At 46.2% G+C, this 6,253-nt stretch overlaps 1 pseudogene; it reads right to left on the bottom strand.

Moving 5' to 3' along the window:
• Nucleotides 1-3,074: 3,074 nt before the first annotated feature.
• LOC140535550 (5-hydroxytryptamine receptor 3A-like) lies at nt 3,075-5,408 on the bottom strand (annotated as a pseudogene).
• Between the last annotated feature and the right edge of the window lie 845 nt (nt 5,409-6,253).

Below are 6,253 nucleotides of genomic sequence, written 5' to 3'. Positions count from 1 at the left end.
TATGAAAGGGGGCGCAAACACATGCTTGTGCTTCCCCACTTTATGTCCAAATCGGACTTTCCGATAAAATTCGTGTTGAATTTATTGAGATGATGGCTTCTTCTCTCAGTGTTTTGACAGCATTGCAGCAATTATGGCTTCTTGACGTTCTATTAAATTAATTAATATGACATTCTGTTAAATTTAAAAGTAATTAAAATCAAATGAACAGATGTAAAAAGGCAGTTTTCAGATAGGCAGGAACAACCAGAGAGCCACAGAGGCACAGGGCACTTGGACAAAGACAAAGACGTTTAACCCCGAGCTGTTAAACTTGGTGGTGGTAGGGTCATGCATTCAGCCTGACCTCAAACCATCATCTACACGGTTGTGTAAACATACGGGTGGAGGCAGGCTGCGTGTGCAGAGGGACTTAATTAGGGCTATAGCAATACTCATTGTCAGGACAGGCAGAGGTCAGGCAGGTACAACCCATGTCCGAGAACAAAGCAGAGGGTAAAAACCAGAACAACCACCAGAGCATGACCTTGGGAGGAGTCCTAATCAGTCCAATCAGGATCAGCACCTAGGTGCTGGAGATGAGCCTCAGATAAAGGGAGGAGCTTAGCCCTTGCACACTGGAGCACATGACCATGAGCGTCAGCTTCCCACTGAGGCCAGCAGAGGGAGACATTACAGGTTGAACCTTGGACACAATTGGATGCTTCAACAGAGCGATGATCCCCAAATACCCAAAGGTGGTGAAAAGGAATGGACGGAAGGATGGGATGACCTTAGCCAAAGGCTTTCCTGAAGTCCTTACCTCAGCCCAATACACTTAGGTATGTGGAACCCAGTCATTTTTGGTGGGCTGTTCTTCTGCCTACGTCATGAGCCAACTTATGAAAATAATAGCGCTCCTGTCCGAGCGCCTCAACCAACTAGGGTTCCAAAAAGCATCCGCTGGTCAAAACTGTCGGGTCAGGGGGGCGTTTTTTTAGGCTTCTTTGAAAGCGTATAGTGTCCTGAATTGAGGAGCTGGAAACCTGAGGACAGAAAGGCAGGCGGGCGGGACAACAGACTACAGTTGAGAAAGAGAGGAAGAGTGTGTGTATGTGTGGCATGGGAGAACGAGAAGGCAAGCGAGGGAGATGTGAACTCAAGGCGAAGTAAATGCTATGCTGTGCCCTACAGTCTATGGGCCTTATCTTATACCCTGCCAACGGTGTATTTACATGCCTTTTGCCTGCGTCGTTTAAACAGCAACACTGCTTATGAATATATCTACACTGATGGGTGCGGTGGTCTCGAAATGGGTGGGGGTGTTCAGGTCAGGTTTTTTGCATTTGCTGTGTATCTCGGCAACGGAAAACACAGGAGCTCCACTGACTAAAAACAACTTGGACAGATGTTCAATAAATCTTCAATAAATCACTGGAGCAGTGTGACGTACCAGCGTGCTTCAAGCGCTCCACAATAATTCCCATCCCCAAAAAGCCAACCATCTCAGGACTGAATGATTACAGACCTGCCGCACTGACCTCTGTGGTCATGAAATCCTTCGAGAGGCTGGTTCTCACCCACCTGAAGGAGATCACCAACTCCCAATTGGTCATTGGTCTCAGCCGGGACAGTGACGAGTCAGGTGGTCCTCTGGAGCAATCACAACAACCTGGAGCTGAACACAGCCAAGACAGTGGAGATCAGAGTGGACTTCAGGAGAAGTCCTCCAACCCTTCCAGCACTCACCAGCCTCAACAGTACTGTAACGGCTGTGGATTCCTACAAGTTCCTGGGCACAATAATCTCCAAGGACTTGAAATGGGACTGCAACATCAGCACCATCATCAAGAGAGCTCAGCAGAGGCTGTACTTCCTGCATCAGCTGAGGAAGTTCAACTTGCCCAAGGAGCTGATGGTGCCACCATAGAATCTGTCCTCACCGCATCCATCACAGTGTGGGGCAGCTCAGCCACCAAACACGACACCCACCGACTGCAGCGCCTCATCAGGTCTGCAGAGAGAACTATCGGTGTGAAGTTGCCCTCCCTACCGGACCTGCACACGGCCAGAAACAGGAAGCGTGTAGAGAACATTGTCCGTGATCCGTCACACCCTGGACATCCTGGACCTTTTCCAGTATCTTCCCTCAGGTCGGCGTTTCAGCCAGTTGAGGATCAAGACCTCCAGGCTACAGAGAAGCTTCTTCCCACACGCCATCACACTCATAAACCGCTGAACATTACAACACTACATTCTGAACACAGTCTACTACATACATACATCCTATCCAGATGTTCTCTCACTCTCCTTTCTCTGTACTGCACTTTATTTATCTGATAGTGTCTCAGAACAATCTGTACTACCGTCTCAACCAGTGACTCCTCTGTTCTCCATATTTATATCTATTTAATCCAGTATGCACTGTTCTTTACTGCTGCACTTAGCACTTTACTTTAAATATACAACTCTGCACATGTTAAGTTTACAGGTGTGTACAGGTGTGTGTGTGTGTGTGTGTGTGTGTGTAAGTTGGGTGTGTTTGTTACTTCTGTAATGTCAGTTATCGTGCACTGTGAGCTACTGTAACCAAAAACAAATACCTTGTATGTGTCCAATAAAGTCTGATTCTGATTCTGATGTTCGTTCGTTGCTATCTCGGCAGCGAATTGTCAACACAGGCACGTGCCGCCCGACGCTCGTACACCCCCCCCCCCCCCCCATGCTTTACACCACTGCAATAGCAACCCGCCAAGGTCAGTCTGACCGCACCTGGCTCTTAAAGGGAGCGACGAGCAAAACGCTGATTGGTTTATTACTGCACATTACCCCTAAAAAAACACCCCTGATTAATTAAAAGAGCTGAGCAAGGGGCCAAGCTACTTTTCCCGTCGTTGCGATAGCAAAGACACGCCGACGTTTGACGGCTCGCCTAAAGGTCGCTAAAATAGGGCCCTGAGTATTTGTGCTACCAAGAGGAGTTCTGAAAAAGGGTGGGGTTTAGAGGGTGTGAGGGTGGGGTAAGCAGTGGCTCATTATCATTTGATAGAAACAAATCCGCCGGGTGAAAAGGGTGCCGTGGAGCGAGGGTTTTCTCATGCTGTCGTTCTCCACTGACAGTACAGTACAGTGCCCCCGATGGCCAGTACGAGGCAGTGCAGACACAGGTAGATTCTGTCTATAGCCGAGCTCAGCTCTCTGCACATGTTCAGTGTACTCCTCTCCTGGCGAAGACCTTGGAGGAAACGACGTATGTGAGTGAGCTCCACTTGGAGAGTGTACACACATCCCTCCGGCTTCACACACATGCATGCACCACTGCCCCCTAGAGGAGAACACAGGGAATTCATGCTATGGTCAGTCAGCTACAGCATATATATGTTGTCTAATGTTTGCTTAACAAGTAACTGAGGCTACACTATATGTCCAAATGTTTGTGGACACCCCTTTTAATGAATGCGTTCAGCTACTTCAAGTTGCACCTGTTGCTGACAGAGATGTGCAAATGCACACATACAGCTTGTTTAGTACTGCCAATAGAATAGGACTCCCTGGAGCAGATAAACATCATGAAGCTATTGGCACCATGCTGCCTAATTCCAGGCGTGGGCTATAGAGGGGTATAGTTTAAAATACCCTTAAATTTGCAAGAAACTAAATGAATGAAGGAGCATGTGTCCCAATACTTTTGTAAACCAAGCTTACTATGCATCTGAGACTCCACCCACTGACTCCGCCCATTCGCTTCCACACAGCGGGAAAAACGTGCTTCGTCATCCATGAGTTCCTCCCATTGGCCAGCTGGAACAATATGGCTGTTTCTATAGCACCCAAGGCTAGCAACCCCAGAGAGCCAAAGAGGTACATTTCTGAAAAAGAAGAAATCTGATTGGACATCCTGAAGAGAATAATCGATAATCAATAATCAATAAATGGTCAAGACTCAAAAGAAGAACCTCCCCTGAGAGGAACTCGAAAGGTACGAGTTAGATGCTTTCTCACCGATCAGCGGTAACTGGAGAGTGAAGGGTGGAAGAGTGTGAAGACGGTGATGATGAAGATGAAGTGTCCAGTGTAGACAGTTGCCATGACGCTGAGACGCTGCTTGAGGTAGACAGGGATGAGGAAGGCCAGCAGGTCCAGTACCAACATTAGAGCGCTCGGCAACAACAGGGTGACCACGTAGAGGAGTGGAGAGCGGCGTACAGTAACCTACACCAGCAAGCAGTGGAGTGACCTGTCACTGATCACTTTCAAAGCTGGTCTAAGTCATGTCTAATCCAAGACAAGTCTAATCTAATCAAGTCTTCCCCCAAGTCCAAGTCAAGTCTCTATGATCTAACCCTCAAGTCAAGTCTTTCCTTTCATCCAAATCCAAGTCATGTCTAATCCATCTAACCCCCAAGTCCAAGTCAAGCCTAAGTCGACTTACTTTCAAATCCAAGTCAAGTCTAATTTATCTTCCCCCAAGTCCAAGTCAAGTCTAATTTATCTTCCCCCAAGTCCAAGTCAAGTCTAATTTATCTTCTCTCAAAGTTCAAGTCAAGTCTCTATGATCTAACCCTCAATTGCAAATCAAGTCTTTCTTCTCATTCAAGTCCAAGTCAAGCCTAAGTCAGCCTACCTTTAAATCCAAGTCAAGTCTAATTTATTTTCCCCCAAATCCAAGTCAAGTCTAATGTATCTTCCCCCAAATCCAAGTCAAGTTTAGGTCCAAGTCAAGTCCAAATCATTTTGTGTTTAAGACCAATTCAAGTCTATGTCAATTTACCTTCAAGTCAAGTCTAAGTCATCTCACTTTCAAGTCCAAATAATGTTTATATAATAAGTCTAAGTCAAGCCTAAGTCAACTTACCTTCAATTCCAAGTCAGGTCTAATTTATCTTACCCCACGTCCAAGTCAGATCTCTGTCATCTAACCTTAATTCTGAGTCAAGTCTAGTTAATCTCACCCTCAAGTCCAAGTCAAGTCTTTCCTTTCATCCAAGTCCAAGTCAAGCCTACGTCATCTCACCCCCAAATCCAAGTCTAAATCATTTTAAAAGCGTTTAAGAGCTAGTCTAAGTTTAAGGCAATTTACCTTCAAGTCCAAGTCAAGTCTAAGTCCTGTCACCCTCAAGTCCAACTCCATCAGGCTTCAATTTCATAATTAGACTCTAGGTCTGAATCTCTGAAGTTTTAGTCCAAGTGAAGCAAACCATCAGCTACTGGGAGCACAGCTATCTATGCAAACACACACGTATAGCACTATAGACTACAAACACACACACACACACACACACACACACTTACCTGTACTCTGATGGTGGAGGTGTTAAAGTGAGGAATGGTCTGAAGATTTGAGGAACTGATAGAGATAGGATCTCCCACTCTCCTCTAGAGAACACAGCGTCCCTCTCTCTCCTTCCCCAGTACACCTCCACCTCCATCGCTGAGAGAGAGAGAGAGAGAGAGAGAGAGAGAGAGAGAGAGAGAGAGAAATAGAGAGAGAGAGAGAGAGAGAGAGAGAGAGAGAGAGAGAGAGAAATAGAGAGAGAGAGAGAGAGAGAGAGAGAGAGAGAGAGAGAGAGAGAGACATAACGAGAAATAGAGAGAGAGAGAAATAGAGAAATAGAGAAAGAGAGAGAGAGAGAGAGAGAGAAATAGAGAGAGAGAGAGAGAGAGAAATAGAGAGGAGAGAGAGAGAGAGAGAAATAGAGAGAGAGAGAGAGAAATAGAGAGAGAGAGAAATAGAGAGAGAAATAGAGAGAGAGAGAGAGAGAGAAATAGAGAGAGAAATAGAGAGAGAGAGAGAAATAGAGAGAGAGAGAGAGAGAGAGAGAGAGATAGAGAGAGAGAGAGAGAGTGAGAGAAATAGAGAGAGAGAGAGAGAAAAATAGAGAGAGAGAGAGAAAAAAATAGAGAGAAATAGAGAGAGAGAGACATAAAGAGAAATAGAGAGAGAGAGAAGTAGAGAGAGAGAGAGAGAGAGAGATCAGGGCTGCTGCAGGGTGGTCTTCAGGTTCTCAGTCAGGTTAGAATCATCTACAAGCTCTGTTCTTCACTCTGCTCTGTTCTTTGGCTTTGGAACCTTTTTGTGGAACCTTTGGAACCTTTCTGTGGAACCGGTTGTGTCGCTATGTTGAAACAGTTTCTTGTTTCTATGGAGAACAGGAGCGACGTACAGGAACCTACACCAGCAAACGGTGGTAAAGAACCATGTGAGCATCTGCCTGCACCCGTCTGCCAGGCCCACAGCGGACTGCAGCGCAGAGCACTGAGCAGGAAGGGTGAA

The sequence above is a fragment of the Salminus brasiliensis genome, chromosome 15 (assembly GCF_030463535.1).
Source record: "Salminus brasiliensis chromosome 15, fSalBra1.hap2, whole genome shotgun sequence".
NCBI classification, from domain to species: Eukaryota; Metazoa; Chordata; class Actinopteri; order Characiformes; family Bryconidae; genus Salminus; species Salminus brasiliensis.
Note: the sequence above shows the minus strand (reverse complement) of the source record. Positions and strands in the feature narration are given on the sequence as shown.